Source organism: Agelaius phoeniceus, chromosome 9, assembly GCF_051311805.1.
Source record: "Agelaius phoeniceus isolate bAgePho1 chromosome 9, bAgePho1.hap1, whole genome shotgun sequence".
Taxonomy (NCBI): Eukaryota; Metazoa; Chordata; class Aves; order Passeriformes; family Icteridae; genus Agelaius; species Agelaius phoeniceus.
The window spans coordinates 10,326,893-10,346,606 of NC_135273.1; the positions used below are offsets into that span (position 1 = coordinate 10,326,893).

The 19,714-nt window shown below is 46.4% G+C and overlaps 1 protein-coding gene across 3 annotated transcripts in view; it reads right to left on the bottom strand.

Moving 5' to 3' along the window:
- The window catches only part of ADD3 (adducin 3), a 92,268-nt gene extending 89,137 nt beyond the window's left edge, over positions 1-3,131 (bottom strand). Inside the window, exon 1 of one of the 3 annotated variants that reach the window (XM_077182894.1) lies at positions 3,113-3,131. The gene's annotated coding sequence lies outside the window, so the exon portion shown is untranslated. Of the gene's footprint in view, positions 1-2,768; positions 2,975-3,112 lie in introns of those variants that run through there. The other 2 variants (XM_054637255.2, XM_077182895.1) reach the window with 2 other exon arrangements.
- Between the last annotated feature and the right edge of the window lie 16,583 nt (positions 3,132-19,714).

The window sequence follows — 19,714 nt, forward strand, 5'->3', positions numbered from 1 at the left end:
ATCCACAGCACAGCAAGGACAACACTGCAGTTTTAACTGGCAATGATGATTTTAACAAGGGAAAAACCAGCAGCCTTTTGCCTTCTTTCAGTTCAGTTCTTGATCCGTAAAACATTCCCTTACAAAGGGAAACAAACTAATGTCGGCTTTTCTTAAAACAGTTTTCATTTCTCGCCTCTTACATGTTAATTTCTCACGATTTTCACTCTTACATGTTAATTTCTCACGATTTTCACAGCAAAGAGAGTCTAATGCCAGGTCATTTGGCCTCTAACAAGTGGAGCTGAACAAAAGCCGGCGGCCCCTGTGTGCAATGTCACCTCTAACATCACATGCAACAGGGACCGTTCCAGCACAGCTACACCGAGCCCAGCTGGGCTCAGCCAGCCCTGTCCACCAGCTCATTTCATAACCAGCAGAGGGGCACTGCAAGGGCTGCAGTACACCTTGCTGGCCAAGGCAGTGAAACTGCTCTGTTCCCCCAGGTCGCTCCAGTCCAACCTCCCTGCAAAGCCTGCGGAGTCAGAGGCAGCTCCTGGACCCTCTCTTTGGGTTACATGATTGTGGGGTACATGGCAGCTTGAATGCACCACCCTAAAATCACCTTTCCCTTAAATAATGTCAGCTGCCTCAATCCTCAGGCAAGAGTCAAGGATAATGACTGATTTAACCAAGAGACCATTAAATCCCCAGATATCCTAAAGCATAGCAGCACTCCATCTATTGGTCAGGAATTAAGGACGTGCTTAATCATCATCATCATCATGCACTAACCTCTATCATTAAACACTCAACCCCTAAGCAGCCCACCCCTTCCTGCCTGGGACTTCACATTCTTCCAGCAAAAATGAAACTCAAGTAATAGTATCTTCTGAGAAATAATGCAACTAACACTAAAAGCATTAACATGACAACATCTAAACTTAAAACTGGTATACTCTATTAGTTACACAATTATCATTTTGTTTCATTGAGAAATACACACACTTCTTACTCAAATCAGCATTGAGGAGCTTGTCTGATAACAGCCCAAGAGCTCATGCTGTCCCCTGAGCTGACACTTTCTTTCCTGCAAGGACTGGATGCCACCAAGGAGGTTTGTACAGTTCGTTCACACGCAGTTTCCAGCCAGCAAGGCCACTGAAGTGACGGGGTGTGTAGCCCTGAGAACTCCCTGGTACACAGCAAACCCTGGCAGGGAGGCAAAAGGGAGTTTTTCACAGCAGAACTGCTGTCAAAGCAGACACATGCAGAACCTGCCCTGTCTTGCACCACTCCCCCCAAAAGCCACCACCATCCCCTCCCAGCAGATCACACACAGCCATGCTTCTGCCACACCTGTGCTTCACTCCAGTCATCAGCAACTGGACCAGAAGGTAAGCGAGACAGCTGCCCCAGGCACACCAAAGCGCTCTTTGAAAGGCTGAGGTTACGTATGTCAGCTTCATTCCTCTGGTACCAAAGCTCATTTAAGCAGCAACTTCTCCCACACAATTCAGCAATTCCATACATTCATGCTTTTATAACCTTTGGCCATTCATTTTTTGGCCCAGATATTCATTGCCATTGATTTTATCTGTTTTTTTTTTTTTTTAAACTAAACTCCTCCACATAGTGGAACTACACAGATGAGGCACATGCCTACACATTTTCCCTCCACTTGGTATCACATCACTACCCTCCAGACACGAGTCCAGGACATGTGAATGAAAACCAGCAGATTCAGGCTCAACCTGCCTGTAACATAATGATGCTGAGACAGAAACAGAGGCAACCCACCTCCACGACTGTGCTGTTGCTTTTTGAGGCGTGCTCTACCCTCTTTATAGAGCCACTCCAAGGCTTCCTTGCCAAAATCCCATGGTTCAGTCATGCACACGCTGCCTGCCCTGAAGTCTGCAGTGAACACTGACTGAGAACTCCACTCTGAATTCTTAAATAAGCTTTTTAATGCGAGATGAAAACTGACCAACACCGAGGAACAAACTCCCAAAAGGCCCATCGTAAATCCTCCTTTCTGGAGCCTAAAGTTCAAGGCAGCAATCCTGAATTTCCTCCTCCCTAAGACAGGCACAGAATGGAGATAATTCCAAGCTGCGAGCAGGGCAGGGGGCCGGGTGGCCACGACGAGCCCGCAGCAGCGAGCGGCTGGGGCTGATGCCGGTCACGCCGGTGGCTCCGCGCTGCCGTGACCGGAATGCCTGAGCCTGCACCGGGCAGCGCAATCCCGGGCTCTCCGCACCGCGATCCACGGCCAAGGTGGAGCTGCGCGCCACTATAAAAACCCCAAATCATGTGGATTTTAAGAAGTTTTCCGAGAGGCGTAGGGAGCCCGGAGCCTTGCGGTGGAGGAAGGACAGCCCGCAGTTACAACACTCACTCCCAAGGTTTTATTTGATTAGCGGAGTTTCGGAGCGGAGGCGCAATTATTTAAAGCCCCGTCCTCCTCCTCAGCCCAGCGCCGAGGCAGAACGGCAGCACTGCAGCATCTCCCCCGGCGGAGAGCTGGCGCAGAGCCGCGGGCAAGCCCCCCTCGGCCCCGCGGTGCCCCCGCTCGGCCCCATCCCGCCGCCGGCCGCGGCCCCGCGCTCCCCCCGCAGCCCCGGGGCGGCCGCGGCAACGCGCGGAGCGCTCGGGGCCTCCGGCCGCCGCCGCCCCCCTTCCCCGAGCGCGGCTCCGGGCCGGCCCCGGCCCCGCGCTGGGCGGGAAGGGAGATCCCCGCTGCCCCGCCGCCTCCGTGCCGGTGCCCGCAGCCCGGGCAGCGTTACCTCAGCGGGCCCGCGCCTTTGTGCTGCAGTCCATCCCCGCGCCCGGCGGCGGGAGCGCCAGCACCACCGGGAGCGGGCGGGGAAAGGGGCGGCGCACTATGTGGCAGGAAGGGACACCTGGGCTCCTCCTCCCGCGCCCGCCCGCCCGCCAAGGATCACTATCTGGCAGCGCGAGGGGTCTCGCCCGCCGCCCTTCCCCGGCCGCCCCTCGGCCAAGTTGGAATCTCGGCCGCCTTCCCTCGCCCTTCCACGGCTTCCAACTTGGCCGAGGGGCGGCGGCACCGCCAGCGTCCTCCCCCCGGCTGCCCTCCATTGTTGCGGCCCGCCCCGCGCCCCGGCGGTACCTGCAGTGCGGGGCTGAGCATCGGTCCCGAGGGGCCGCGCCGCCCGAGAGCGGCTCCGGGAGCCAGCACGGCTGGGACCTGCAGCGAGGTGCGTGCGGGAAAAATGAATAAAGAACCCACGCCCCCTGAACAAACAACAACAACAAAACCCTGGGTTGGAAGTGAAATTGTGAGAAATTTAAACAGTTGTTGGGGCTGGAAGGCGGCAGACGGCTTCTCCAGATGGCTCGTGCTGCTCAGGAGAAAGCTCTTTTGCCGAGAGCAACCCTGGCTAAAAAAAGCTGCACAAAATGCTAAAGTCATATTGGCAAACACTGTCCGTTCTTTCGCTCTCATTTTTTTTACTCCCTGTTTTTTGTTTTCTTGGCTTTCTGTAGTTGTTCCGCTTTGCGGCTGAAATCATCCTTGTTCTTGGTTCCCCACCCAAAGTTACTTGGTTTCTCGGTTTCAGGGCTGGTTTTGTTGCATCTGAGCGGCTCTGATCAGACGTTTGAAGCCACGAAAGCACTGGGTGATAGTTCTCCTTTTTATGCAAAAACAAAACAAAACAAAAACTAAACCAGAACAAACAAAAAACTCCTCTGTATTTTAATTGTGTTTTTAATTATTTCTAAGACGCAGAAGTCCTCAAATCCAACAAGTCCCCATGATCCAGGCTAGGAGTGAATTACAAGTAGGATAAAGTAGAAACTTTGTAAAGTATGCTTGAAAAGTCTTAGACGGTCCCTTTGAAATCAGCACTGCTGTTTACAGGTGTAAAATTACACATTAACTAACTCCATGGAGGTTCGGGGGACAAAACCTTTTAATTCTGGGTGCTGCTTGCCTTTAAAGAGCCCCTGGAGGACTGTGGTGATGGGGAAAGCAGCAGGGCTGGAGCAGGGCTGGATGAAGACCCTGTGGGCCAGGAGCCCCTTCTGATGGAGTCACAGAGGCTCCAGCCCGGCCGGCTGCTGCCACCACATCAGTGCAGGAGCTCCAGGAGCATCACAGAAAAGTGAGCAAGGGCCCTTGGGAGCTAGAGAGGTCCTTGGAGAAAAAAGTGCCTGAGGCACCAAACTGTCCAGCCATGGGGTGTCTGATTTGAATATGGAGAGGGTGCAGAACACGTTTTAACTTTGCAAATGTGTACCCAGCACTGAGATGGCTCCACCTGACTGCACCAGCACCACGGGAACCTGCAGGTACCAGCCACTAATAAGGGGATGAGGTGGCACAGCATCTGTTATTTAATACAGGACTTTTAACTATCTGGTGGCTGTTGGAAATGAAAACTTACCTTGGGCACAGGAAGAATAAGTAACTACATGTGGAGTGTGCTCTGAAGGTTGGAGCAATTGGCTTTCTCCAATTTGCCTCTTAATTCAGCTTAACACTCATGGAATTAGTAGGGCTGTTCATCTCCTCATTTTTATTTCCTTTTGGAAAAAAATTTACAGCTGTATCATGTTTTAATAAATCTTGAATCTGAAGAGGCCAATAAATTACAAACTTTAGGTGTGGTTTTGAAATCAGTGGATTGGGATTTGCCTTGAATTCTGAGCTCTGGCCCAGACAACTGCTGAGCTAGAGAGGGTGCAGGCACATGAGTGATTGAATAGGAACTGGCCACACACGAATTTCAGCTGGAAACCAGAAGAGAGTTGTTAACCATTAGAGCAATCAAATACTGCCTTTTCCGAGGGGGGTATTTGGAATGGAAATCTCACTGCTTTTAAGCTGTAGTTTATTAAAGTCATTATACAATGCATTGTCTGCAGCAGCAGGGGACAGACTTGATGTCTCAGGTGTGCTAAGGTGCTGTGTGACATTGATCACACACCCTGATATTTGAATTTCAGAGGCAGCAGTTGCTTATCCCAGCAGGTTTATTGTAGGGTGAGTTTTCTTCTCCTGGGCATGTAGATGAGTTCTACTTTAGTCTAGGAAGGATTATGAAGCTGACATGTACTGATGATTCAGGCTATAAATGGATTACAAGCATGATCAAGGAGAGACTTTCCTGCATGGAATAGACTTCTCCCATTAGTTCTGGAGCTTTTGCTCCCTCCTTCAAAAGAGCTGCCAGGTGCTTCTAGAGAGTGAGTGGTGTGGACTCTCTAACTCTCTAGCTAGACAGATCTCTGTGCTGCAGCTCCTGCAGGTGATGCAGCAAATGGACACCTCTGCCTGTGCAGACATCCTGCTGTGGGGTGGGACAGGTCACAGATGACTGAGCAGGCAGGACTGTTCTTTTGGGGTTGGACTGTATCTTAGCATCAAATCCCTCCCTTAACAAGTGAAACCAAACACACAACAAGCTGCAGCAACAGAGATCTGTCTAGCTAGAGAGTTAGAGAGTCTCCAACTTTTGGGGAGTGACCCCTCAGACATACACCTGCCTTTGTTACCCTCTCTGGACCTCACACTGTTTTTCTCTGTTGGCCATGTCAAGGAAACCCTCTCTGTGTACATTTCTTGCTAAATACATTGAAAAAAAATCCACAGAAGAAGTAAAGTGTTTCCTTCTCAGGAACCCAGTGTGGCAGAAATGCTTTGCCACTCTTTGCCACTTTACATGCTAGGGCAGCCTTTTCACCCTCCATAAAGCCACGTGTCTCATCAGTGGACCTAGCTGAGCTACTCATTAGAAACTTGGCCAAACCACAAACATTTGTTTCCTTGCTTTATGCCAAACTCAGAGAAAGGACGAGGGAGTGGCATGGAGCTCATGTTAATGAGTCCTTCATTCCCCACAGAGAGATAATCAGAGCACTGCTCAGAGATTCATCAACTTTTTTTTTATTAGCACTTTAATGACCTACATGTTTGGGTTTTTTTTGAGAAGTTACTTCAGCTAAGAGCCGGATAATTCCTCATGCAGCTGTGGTTTAGGAAGCAGCTCAGGGGACACATATGCCAAATTACTTTAGCTCTAGTTAAAAAAAAAATAAATATACCACAAGGTTTCCTGGGTGCCTCCCTTTTCAATCAAGGGCATTATGTCCTCAATCCATCTCTTCTGGGTCACGTGTGGGGGGTTGGTTTCTTTTTCAATCTTTGCAGCTCCGTGAGCAGTACAGCAGAATGCCAAACACTGGTGGTACTGCATGTTCCCCACAGACAAAGGGCTGTACAGCTCCCTGACCCCGCTCACTCGGGGAGGGAGGCTCCCTTGGGAGCAGTTAAAGCATTTCCAGGGACCAGCACAGATCCCACAGAACCCAGTGGCTGCCTGAGGAGCAGAGCTGCTAAATGCTGGGAGCTGGAACATTTTCCATGTTGCTGCAGGGTGAACCTCTAACCAAGGGATTCTGCAGTGCCTGCTGAGGAGTCTCTGGCCCTGCCCGTGTGGTGGGAACTCACTGCAACCATCAACACGTTACAGTGAACGCCAATGGCAACAAAAATCTCTCACAGGCTTGGCAGAGGCTACTCAGAAATTATCCAAAGTTTGGTATTTGCAGCTTTCCTCATGTAAGGAACTGCTTATGGTGGCAGTCAATAATGGCAGCTGCTCAGCAGTCCCTTTGGTTTAAAAGTGAAGAGCTGCTGGCCTTTTGCTGTCACTCAGGAAGGCCATCGGATGGAAAATGTTGTAAAATCTCTTCCCATGCCTCCCCTGCTCCCCAGTGACCAGATTTCCTTCTGGTCTTCTGGAGAGAGCTGTGAGAATATATACATTAAAGACAGGGATGTAGCCAGATACTGCAGGATAACCAGGGTTATGAGAGTGTTATAAAGGGATAGGATTTACTTTTTCCTGAATCAAGCCCCAAGTGTTTCCTGTCAGACCTCGGTACAATGGGATACAAATACACAGTCCATTACGTTCACATTTCCTCCAAACTGCTGTCTCTTTCCTTGAACACAGGAAAGGATGCTTTCTGCCCCCACTCATGTCTCTCAACTGACTTTATCTCATTCGAAAAGGGAATTGAGACATTTAGCATGCACTGTCTTCAGTAGGTTGCCTCCCTTCTAATGTCTTTTGCCTTAGGATGAGAGAGGTTGTAAACATGGAGGAATGCCTTTGATATCAGAGAGTTTCATTGGAGTAACATCAGCATGAATGAATGCAAAATTAGGTCCATGGGGAATGAAATGCTAAGGCTGGGGAGAAAAAAAATCAAGATTCACAGCACTAGTCCAGAAGAATAGTAGCTCATACCATATGAGAACCCCATAGTTCTCATTTCCTCCTTATCCCTTCAGGACAGGAAAGAACATCCTGCTCTTCTAATATGAACAAAATAAAAGTTATTTTTGGAAGGAAAAACTCATGTTCAGAGCACATTTTTAAAAAGACATCGCTAATCTGTGATTCTGATGATGCATTTGGAGCACAGCACATCCCTTTGCAACAAGAAGCCCACATTTGTTGGCTCAGCACCATCTACACCCAGGCAAAAGGTTTGGGTTGGTTGAACAACAAGGTGGGGATTCTTTGTCACCACATGAATGGTGACTTAAACCTCAAGTGCCATCTCTGACATGGGTGTGCTGTCACCATACACACACCAGCTGGGAGAGAGGAGCGTGGAAGTGTGGGAGCCAAAGGTCATGGCACACTGATAGATGTGCATGCTGACTCAGTAAATCTGAAAAAGGTTCTCTGTAACTACCCTGGAGTTCCATTTTCTTCTTCATTACCCCAAGACAAATTGAATATGGGACAAAGACAGAGTCCCCCGTCCTCAGTTTTGAGGTATCTTGGCATGCTGAGCTTTTTGTGCCATCTCAGGGCTCACAGAGGAGCATGTGGTGTAATTTCCTGGACAAATGTTTCGAAATTTAGAGCATCAAGTCAAATTCAGAGCTGTTTGGGGCAACTGGTGCCTTTCATATTTGATGGATCACTTGAAAGGACAGCAAGGCAATGAAATCAGCCTCAGATTTGTTAATATGCCTAAACAATATTAATTCATGAAGAATGTTTTATTTTGGATTTTGATAAGTAATCGTCACTCCCGCAGCTTCTTAGGAGGCAAGTAAGATAGAAGAATGTGTATTAGTGCAGTATCTAACAATGAGGATAAACAAATTGTAGAGGAGTTAATAGTTTACCCATTCAAGATTAGCAAACAGCTAATGTACTATAAAAAGAGTTCCACTTTCCCTTTAAAACCATTCATAGAGTATAAGATTTTGGCTCCTCTCAGTGTCAAGGGCCCCAAATACCTAAGCAGACTCTTGGGAATGACCTCATCTGTAGTTTCTGAGTGTATTCCCAGGGATGTGTAATGCTAGGAATGGCTGGATCGAAAGCTGGGGGCAGGAGCTCGCTGCCCCAGCACAGCAGGGCTCCCCAAATTGCAGCACAGGCCAGCAGTGCCTACAGAGAGCCCCTGGCACCAGCCTGCAGCTGCCAGAGTGTGCTCAGGGCAGTGTCCTTCTGTCACTGCAGCCATGGAGCAGCCTGAAAAAACCATCCCGAGATATTCCTATGAAGTCAGTGGATTACTCACATTCTTAAAGCACTGATTTCCCTGGTGGGACAAGTTGTGTTCAGTGGTTTTCATACGAAAGGATGTGAGATTGCTGCTGCTGACTGTCTCCATTTGTTCTCAGACAGGAAGTGGAGAAGGGCAGTGGGACCGATGATCAGGTCTGTGCAAACAGACACTGGAAACTCAAAACAAATCAGTCACAGAAGTATGTGGATAGAGAGAAAAGAGAAAAACCTTTGCTTCTCTTTGCCCAGCAAATCCTGGTAATTCTTCAGAATGTGTACTAACCAGTTCCAAGTCTGTCTCTTACCCTGTGATGATTTACCCTAAATTGCAAAGTCTGTGGTTTTAACTGGGATATCTGAACTCTCTGGGACTCCACAGGGGAAAGATAAATGAATCTACAGAGCAGACTTCAGTGTCACAGCTGAGGGAGATAAAGAAACTGTGGAGAAGTAAAAGCACAAATTCCCTTTAAGAAGAATGTGTAATTCTACGTAGCATCACTTACATACCAGAAAATAATACACAGATCCACTATCTAATTAGAGTTCTGAATGTGTGTGTTATACAGCAGATGAAGCAGCTCAAGCTACTGTGCAGAAAACAGACCTTGGATTGTCTAAAGATAGATGGTGAAAAACTATCAAACATCCAGAGTTTCCTAGACCTCACCAGAGTGAGAGGTACATCAGTACAAATTGTCTCTGGCCTCCTGGAGCTCTGCAAATCATCAAAAAGGACATTAATGTCATTAGCAAAACCAACAAACGTGCCTATACTTATTACTTGTTTGTAATAAGATTTGGCTAGTGTATAATTAGCAGGCTGCAGAAGTCTTTTACGACCTCTGAGAACAGTCTCTGCCATGCTGAGGCTCACCAGAAAATTCCCATTCTTTCCATGTAGTTACAACTTCCCCATTGGTTTCTACCTCATCAGACAGACTGACATAAGATAAGTATATCCAACATGTCATATGAATCCATGTGAAATATATATATGCATATATATATATATATATTTCATGTGGATTCATATGACAAATTGCATATATATATATACATATATATATACATACACATGCATTAGTTTGGTTTGATTTGGTAGAATAAAATTCTACAAGGATAATCTTTGACCAGGAAGAAGGCTTGTTCCCCAACAGGCAATAACACTCTTCTGCCAAGCAGGACAGTGAGTTATCTTGTGTATTTGTGGTAGGTAGACACAGGATTACCCATTAGTTGGCTTGAACACATCTCACTGTGCGTGGTTGATTGAGCTGGTTCTCTGCCCTGCTGCTGGGATGCTTTTTTCTCAGGGCTTAAGCATGGCTGTAGTGGGTTCTTCAAACATGTCTAACTAAGGCAAGGGAGGCTGGAATGGGACAAGTCACTGAATAGCTGCTGAACTGGGGCCCTGATTTGGATCCCAGTGCCAGATAGGTGCCAGAAAATGGCACTGAACAAGACAGCAATTCATGTCACAACCCTATAGAAAGCTGGAGGAATGTTTTTCTTTGGTTTAGGCTTGTATGATGCTGGATGGGAAAATGGCACACAAGTGTTCATCTGACACTGAAGCAGATGAGAACAGCGGTGTTGGAGTTGGCCCTCTGTCAAGCTGAACTGCAGCTACAGATCAGGCATCCTGCCTGGCTTTCAGATAGGAAACCAGCTCCAGACCTCGCAGCTCTGCTGCGCTTTTCTACAACGGGGGGCTTTTCAAAGTTGTTGAACCTATACATGAGAACCGGCTGTTCCACTTCCTTTTCCAACACCAGAGGTGTAAAGAGGCCAGCAAGCAGCCAAGAAATGGGGCCCTGAGTCAGCTGGGATTTTCTGAGCATCTGACTGATAGCTCCCCTTCCTCAGACGGAGCACTCCAGCTGCTGGAGATGGCTGCTGCTGCTAGGGGCCAGCTCTCAGGTTGCTTTAATGTTCTCTGTGCTGTGCTCTGCAGCTCAGCTCAATGATACAAGTGCTTTGGGAAGCTAGTGTGGAGGGACCTGTTTTGTGATACACCTTCTGTCCCTTGCACCAGTGTTGTGCCCCCCATGCTTTGGGAGAACTGCTCTTGGTTGCAAAATGTGTAACTCAGATGTTGCCTCTCTGCCTTGCAAGCGGGTGCTTGGGACAGCAATGCGCTGGGACTGTGGGAGTGATCCCTTCCCATCTCATGGATGAACAATACATTCCCTTCACTTGTGATATTGTTATCAATGATTCAAAATGAGATAGCACAAATTCTTTCCATGCTGTGTAACGAGCTTCCTAGCAGAGAGATCCAGCTGCAGATATGATACTCATGCTCTGGTGCTTTCAAGGATTATCAGTGTAATGTTGGATGCTAATGGAAAGATACACTGAGCGTTAAAAAAAACCCCAAACAACTGCAGTAATAAAACAAGACTGTAGTTCTGTTGCTGCTACAAACTTGGTGTATGAACATGGGCAGATCTTCAGGAGAAAACATCAAGTTTGCATACCCATCTCAAAATTTTCCATGTCCTGATAGCTGGTCTTTCAAATCCCATTACAGCAGGTATGGTCATAATTCATAACCTTTCTTCTACCTGGGTGCTCATTTTCCCAACCCTTGACTAAAGTGTCCTGAGCCACTGATTTGTCTGACTGGATCCAACACTATGCTTCTGTTTCAAAGCCTGCTAGCAGGCAGGCAACACCAGCCAACTTTACTTACAGAGCCCCTCTGGTTTCTGAGGAACTTTCATTTCTCTCAAAGTCAAACTGGCGATTCAAGACTAATGAACTGCTGTGAATACTCTGCTTTATCAGAGGAAATAGTTGGAGGCTGAAGTCTTGGTCCCTAACAAGTCTTTGCGAAGATATTAAAGTGTCTTGCCAAGACCTAGTAATTCCCTCGCAGCCAATGCAACATTCCTCAGAGGCCATAAGGCAAGGCTGGAAAGGGGGATCATGTGGCTGGGCCCAAGCTGAATTTGCTGCTCCAGAGAAACGCCCTGAGCACGTGACTTCTTTGCAGACACGGATCTAAAGCAACAAACCCACCTGATTTTGGTGAATCCATTCAAGACATCTATTCTCAAGATGTCTTATGCAAGAAAAATAAGAATACATTTTCCAAAGTGAAACTAAGAACTGTACATGCAATGTTATAACCATAAGAAAAGAAATAGACTTGATGATTGGGGTAAATAAAAGGAAGTGGGGAAGAAGACATTGCCCCAGCTATGCTTACATTTTATTTGCTTGTTCTCCTGTGAGGAAAGTGTCAGGACAAGAAAAACAGAAAGATGCTACATGTATCCCCTGTAACTGATTATGCAAAATACTGTCCTTCTGGGAGCTGCTTAGAATAAGTTAAACCTGACTTTCAGGGATGAACAGCAGGTTTTCAATTATGGCATTTGAGACCTCCGGAATGAGGATTATGAGAAGACAGCATAAGTCAGATGGCCCTTTTGAGACGTGCTTTTTATTCAGTGACAGACGAGCCCTCACACTGGTACTCCTGCAAGCACTCAAGGTATGTACAGTAAAGGGCAGCACCAAGATCTTCAAACAGGCTCCAGGAGCAGTGGAGCACGGTTTGGGCTGGGGGAGGATCAGTGCCTTGGATCCCAGGGTGTCACCATGGCCGTGCCTCTGCTCAAATGCCATGCAGCTAATTAGTTGTGGGAGCAGCCTTGGTGCCTGCTGGTTACCTCTGTGCCACATGCTATTGCTGAGCTATTTCTCCAGCCTGAAGGGCAGAAGGAATCTTACCAGCAGGTTCAGTGAAAACAGGCCAGCAGGCAGTGCTTTGCATCTCCTACACTAAGAATCTTTACTTGGTTCACCACTCATTGTTCTGACAGTTGTCTCATTTATTCACTTTTTACATCAAAATCCATTCCTCTGAAGCTTATGTTTAGCCTAAAGCTTCAGCATGTGCTAATAGTATTAATCATTCTGGAAATAGCTCTGTCTGCTCTGCTATCAGTAGCTATCTCGATGACACACTGTCCCAGCTCCACATTGCTTCCCTGCTCTCTGGGGGTGTCTCTCCAGCAAGGGCACAGCAGGGAAGGGGGACAGGAGGCAGAAGGAAGCAGAGGGGGCTGCCCTTGGGCTGTGCATCCATATTTTAGAGGCTGTGCCAAGGTGCATTTAGCTGCAGTGCTTTTCAGCCCTGGCTCGTTCTGGGGGATCTGAGCTTCCCCTGTGTGTCCCATCTGTCCTGGAGGAGGCATCACACAACAGGTTCAGGCTGGTTAACATGGTCTAGAAAGCTTCCAAGAGGGATCCCATTGTCACAGGCTTTAGGGGCAGATGGGACTTGCAGATAGGAGAGCCAGGTCTTGGAAGTGCTCCGGGGTCCTGCAGTTCAGCTAAATGTTGGTGTTGCTGTGTGACCTGCCCATATGGTTTTGCCTTTTTGCTAGCCTGACTTCTGTGTATGCTTCCCTTCAGAAAAAGGAAGGATATTCTGGAGGGCTTCAAAAGCTTCTCCTGAATATATTAAGAAATAACACCATGTGTGGAATCACCAGCAGAGAAATTAAACTAAGACTAAAAATAGAGTTTCCTCTTGCTTTCTTATTAAAATAATAAAAAAAAATGCAAATGCCCAGATCTTGGACTCTCATGTTTTGTTATCTAATGGACAGTCTCCAAACAAAAACATCCTCTGGGGCAATGCCATGTTCCCTTCACAATTGCCTGAACCAGTTTTTCCCTTCTTTCTGATTGTATAATATCTCACAGTTAGCTATGGCAATTGTGGAAAAATGCCAGTAACAGTAGTAAGGGTGCAAGTAACACATTGCCAGCTTTTTTGAATATAATTTAGCTGCTAAAAACCAAATGATGGCTACAAGCATATGACCAGTCACCTGCCTGCTTCCTGGCCCACGGCTTAAGAACTTAAAAATAGCACAAAAATATTTGCCACTTAATTAAAAAACCTGACTTTTATGAAGGTCAATAGAGATGGCTCTGCTGAGGAATGCACACACAAAAAAATTCCAGCACAATTGGCAAACCACTTCCCATGTCTTAGTTTCCCATTTTAATATAATAGAAAGTACTTGCAGACCTGACTTTTCCATGATCCACAGCAGGTGCCAGAAGAACAAATTCCCACACAGGGCATTTGCTCAGGTGGAGTACTACTGTACTGAAAGTTGCACATGATGGAGTAGTCATTGAATAGGAAAACATGAGGTCATTTTTAGCTATTGATAATTCATGGAAATGTAAAATATATGGGGAATAAGTGGGAGTGGAACGGAATACTGCTATGGTAATTGTCCAAGAAATTTTATGCTTTTATTCACAAATCATTTGACAAGTCAGCAAGTTCATCTGAGATTATTGTGTATCTGAGTTACTTCTGCAGTACTTGAATTTTAGAACCCTAGTATCCCATAGCAATGTAAAAATATTGTATGTGTAGTTGAAATTAACGTAATTACCTGACTTCTTCAGCACTGATCATTTATTTTGACTCTGTGGTCCTTGGGGTAATATTCTTCCTTCAATTCAGAGTATACTGTCAGCATTAACAGTGAATCATAGACAGGAGAGAATAATCAGCTTGCAGCTTCATCTCTTTTCCAGCTAACCTTTCACTATGAAGCATTTTTAAAAGGCTGGAAATGAACATAAAATTGAAAGTTGACTGAGCTACTTCATGGTTTTTACTACAGCAGTAACAATATTTGTGCCACTAAACAAATTTACTGAGAAAATTATTTTTGCTGTCAACACTGTTGGGAAAAAGCCAAAGTTCCCATTCAAATTACAGCAGCACTGCCCAGGCTAAACAAATTTAAAAAGTGAGGATTTTGTGATTTTGTTTTCACTCTCTCCAAAAATGCATCACAAGCTAAGACATCCTGTTCAGCCACATTATTTTTTAATCAAATGCTTTCCTTTACCTATTGCTTGACATTAACCCATTGCTCCTCCTCTGGATCCTCTCCTCCATATTTGTGCTCCCATTTCCTTTCTGCTGCTGTGCTTTTTAAGTTAACATAAATTTTAAAAGTTCCCTTTTAATCAGCCCAGGCCTGCTGGCATGAGCTGTCAGCAGTATTCATTTCTCTAGGCTCTTGCCTTGTGTTGCATTGCCTTGGCAACAAGATTTAGCAGCAAGGCAACAGTCTTGAACTTGTCAGAGGCTGTTGCAACGCGCCGAGCATGTATTACTCTCCAGCACCTCCGGTTGCTATAACAACTACTAACAATAAAACTCATCTCCTGGCTTTTAAATACAGGAACTTCCACAGTCTATTTCCTGGCAGGGCTGCAGCAATATTATGTGATTCCTGGCTGCGCTTGTTTTGCCTTCTCCTTCCTTTGTGCACATGATAGCAGCCTGCAGGAGGGAGGCACGAGGCACGGGAAGGAGCTCGGCATGGGCAGCACAGCTGTGTTGGTGACCACGGGCACTGCCAGGGCTGGGAGTGGGGAGCAAAATGCCAAGGGATCCCAGGGACAGTGCAGGGCACAGAGCCCCAGCAACAAACCATAAATGCTCCAGACTGGTGATGCCCAGCACCTGTACCAGGCCCTTGGCTGTGGCATTTTCGGTTTTTTCCCATTACAGCAAAATACACCTTGTGTGGTAACAGCATCCTGGGGAGGAGACTGCAGCCAGAAGAGAGGCACTTTTGGTCTCTAGCAGCACAGAGTGCTTTCTCCTATCTTTGCAAATGTTCTGCTGGCAGTACTGATGATAATATAGGAGCAGTGTAGTGTGGAAAGTTGGGCAAGGGACCAATGACAGTCATCAGATCATATAATATCTCAAGCTGGAAGAGACCCATGAGGATCATTGAGTCGAATTCCCTGCTCCTCACAGTATTACCTACAAATAAACCCTATGACTGAGAGCATCCTCTAGATGCTCCTTGAACTCTGGCAGAGTTGGTGCAATAACCAACTCCCAGGGAGTCTGTTCCAGAGATCAACACCCTCTCAGTAAAGAACCTTTTCCTAGTGTCCAGTCTGAACTTCCCCTGACACAGCTTCATTCCTGTCCTATTGCTGGTCACCCGAGAGAGATCAGCACCTGCCCATCTCCTGCCTGCTGTGAGGAAGCTGCAGACTGCTATGCTGCTATGAAGACACCCTTCAGTCTCCTCTTCTCCAAGTCTTCTGCAAATTAAGTCTGAATCACTGGTGCTAGGTATTTAAAAAACCTTTTAGCACAGACAAGACTGTTAGTGCCAGAGGAGCCCTTTATGAGGAACATTTTCAGTCAATGAAAATGCAGGATGAGGATGCAAATTGAGCCAGTGCAGAATAACAAACCATGGAAATTTCTCAGCAGCTCACCCAGTGCCCTGTCACATCTCCTTCCTGTGGCTTCATTCATGAGGACAGAGCAAAGCACTCATCCTTTTCCTGTATGTCACATCCATGAGTATCTCATGCAGACTCAACACCATTCTCACTTTTCCATAACATGGCTCATATTTCTTCAAAGGGACAGAATCCATAACCCGTGACGTGAACAATGGGAAGGCTCGTACAAGAATAACTCAGGATACAGCTCATTGCAAGTGTGGTGAGGGATGCAAACAGGAACAGAAAAGAAGCAGCAGATTTTCCTCCTTTATGAGTGAAGCTCAGGTTCTGCAGCAGGAAGCACTGCCACAGTGGGATGTGGAAGGAGGCAAAGCTCTCTCTGAGCAAAGGTCTGTTTGTTTAAGCAGATTTTATAATGTAAAAATGGTGCTTTTCATTTTCTGCAGTTGCTGCCAGCTGAAGGACAGTGGTTGCAGATGACAGGAGCTGCTGGAGATCTGGTCACACTGTTTTGCACTGGCTGCCTTCCTGTGGGGCCAAAGGCTGAGATCCCTCAGGGTCCCCAAGCACAGAGCACAGCCTGGACCCTCAGGTCTTCTAGAATTGACCCCAAACAGGACTCATGTGGGTAATGCTGATGATAAAAGAATCACTGCAGGCCACAAAAGTTGCAGGCAAGGAGCATCCCTGGATATGCATGATCTTTCTACAGAGAGAAAAGTTATCTCATTTGATTTCTCAGGCTCCTGCTTTCTCCTGTACAGAGTTTTGAGTAAACATTCCCTGTATGAAGTTGCTAAGAGTCAAGGGGCCAGCCTGACAGAGACACCCTGGCCCCCAGATTTCTCTGGAGTGCCTCATATTTCATATTTCATTTGGGAAAAAAAAAAGAAAAATCAGCCCAGGTTTTCTCACTCCTAATCTAGAGTTTTGGTTTAACAGACAAAACCAACTAATCAAATATAATGAGCCTTTATTTTAAGGAAAAGAGCTAATTTGAAAAGACCAGTTCTGCAGTTAGATCTCAGGACAGCAGTGTCTAAAGAATTGAAATGTCATAGGTGGGTCTCAGATGTCCCAAATCTCTCATAGATATCAGCTATGGATCACTGTCCCTTGGGCATGAGTTAAGGAACACGGCCAGACACCAAAGTAAAGCACCCAAGCCTCAGTTTGGTGTCATGTGCAGGCCATGTGCCAGCATCCAGTTTGTGCCCAGGTGCTGATCACAGCCTGGGAATGCCTCATGGCAACTGCAGGTTTGTTCCCCTAAGGCCAGGCACACAACCTGGGCTACATTTTTAAGGTTTAAAGTTTCTACACTGAACACATGTAGAATGTTTAATCCCAACTTTTCTCTGCTTTGTACTGTTATCTGAGACAGACAGTAACCCAATACTTTGTGTCTGGACGCGTGCACTCACTGGAATAAACATCTGTTTCTTGTACTGTGATTCATTTAATATATTATACAGCTTGGGACACCAAATTATTTCAACACATTCAGGCTCAAGGGATTTTTCAGCAGGTAAGTGGGCTTTGCTCACAAAGGCAGTGACTTTAGGTGGGAACTGGGCTTGTAAAATGTGGCATTTTTATATATTTATACAAATAAATGTCTACTACCCTGCAGATATTAATTAGAAACAAAATCCACTGGCAATCTCAGATGCTAAACTGGTGTTAACACTGGGAGGAGTGCTGCTATCCCAAGCCATGGCAGGAGCTCACAGGAGGGCTCTCATTTGCCTCCCAAGCAGACAGGACCTAGCAGACAGCTGGCTCCATTAGTTTTATTGCTGGAGCAGATAAGGAAACCCTGTGTAATAAAAATATTTCCCAGGTGTCAGGCTAAAACACGAGCAGGTCACTGCAGCCTGTTAATGTTTGTGCTAGTGAAGACTGAGGAAGAATGGCATCACAGAAACTGGGTAAAGTCTCTGTTGTGCAATGAGCATGATTTTAAAATTTATACATGGAATATATTCATAAATATATGCAATTCATCAGGATATACTTCCTTGGCAGAATGGAGTTTCATGCAGGCTGAACAAATGGTCTCCTAAAGCATTTAACACCAGTGCTGCACCAGTGACCACTGTAGTCTCTTTTGCTTACATTAGATCTAGCTTTCCCCATCTCTTTTCCTGCTAGAATGGACAAGGGAAAACTAAGGAGTCCTGGGAATAGCCACAAGGCTCAAATCTGGGCCATTTGCAAAGAGGATAGTGCAGGTGACAGGGGATGTGTGTGCACTATGTGGTGTTGAAATGGAGCCAGGCAGAGAATGCAGCAAACATTTCGTTTTCCTCTGAGTCGTTAAAGGTTTGCAGGCAGAGCCTGAACATCTGGTATTCCACTTAAAGGAGCAGACGTGGAAGTACTCAGATATCTACCTGGCCTACTGCTGCCTCCCTTTCCTTTCCAAATGTGGCTGCTGGGAACCACCCAACCATGATCAACTTCCAGTGCTGGCCAGATAAATTGTCCTCCCAAGAAAAACGAAGATAAGATCTCCAGATAGGCTTGTTTCTTCTCTCCCTGCTATCTTTTCCCCCAAACACAACATTTGTTGTTGCAGTTTCTAGTTTCACTGTTTCCAAACATACAAAATTTATTTTAAACATGATCCAAGAGGACTCATGCCACATGTTTGAAACCTTCATTTAACTCAGAGCTGAGAGCTAAAAATACAAACAATTTTTTGCTGTTCTCAGGCCCTTCCTTGTCTTGGCACATTACAGCACTGCTGTTATATACTACCAAAACACTGGCATTAATTGTTGTTAGGTAATTTTCTAGGGTGGAAATAGGAAGAAAACTGGACTTGCTGTTCCCCACATGGACATAAGTGTGCCCCTGGGCTGGGAGAATGTGACCCTGCCCAGCCAGCACTGAGATGCTCACTTGGGTTGTTTTGAGTAAAACTTTCACGTGACAGTTTGCAGGACAGTCCCTGGAAACACAAACACAAGAGGGTGGGATATTGTCCAGGCAATCCCAGCACGCATATCGATGGGAGGGACTGCTCAGTCATGTGTGCAACCTTGTAAAAATGTGTTTTGGACCTGTGTTGGCAGGGAGGAAATGATCCCACACTTCACCTCCAACCCCCTGCGTGTCTCCTGCTGCGTTTCCCAGCTTGGAAACGGTGCTGAGGCTGTGGCACTGTGGGGCCATGGCAAAGAGCCCAGTGGTGCTGGTGGCACTGGCCTCTGTGTCAGGGAAGCTGGGCTGAGAGCACCCTTTCATCTGTCCTGTGGCCAGGAGATGTCCCAAGCCACTGGCAGACACCACTGGCATCCCCTGTCCTTGGTGAGAGCTGTAGATGCTCAGCCCCCTACTACAAATCCCCGGTTGCCATTGCTTTCTCCCACAACAATCTGCATTACTTTGAGGGGGAAAAAATAAGTCCTGGTCACAGACTGGTTGCTGGGTCACTTCTGACACCACAATCTCACCAAGGTGCCAAACAGCAGCTGCCATCAAAAGGCTGTGGGATGCTCGAGATGGGCAGGGGGCATTTTTGGTGATTAGATTGCAAAGCAGGAGTCTAAATATCACAGGTGCCCCAAAAGAAGAAGGTGGAGGAAATGAAAGTTACAACCACAATAAAGGTATAATGGGTATTGGAGGGTTGATAAGATAAAGCAAGTTCTTTTATGGCTTATTTCCTGGCCTTGATCACTTGATACAGATCAAGATTACAACAGTTAATGGCTGTTATTTGGTGACGTTGGTCTCTGAGAATTTTGGTTGCTTCTCTTCAGGTCTTTCTCCCTCACTCCTCTCTTTGGTTATCTGATGCAAAGGACATAAAAGATAGCCCAATTAGGAAAACTTAATCCAAAGCAAGGTAGATTGAAGTGCTCTCATAAAATTCTTTGCATCAG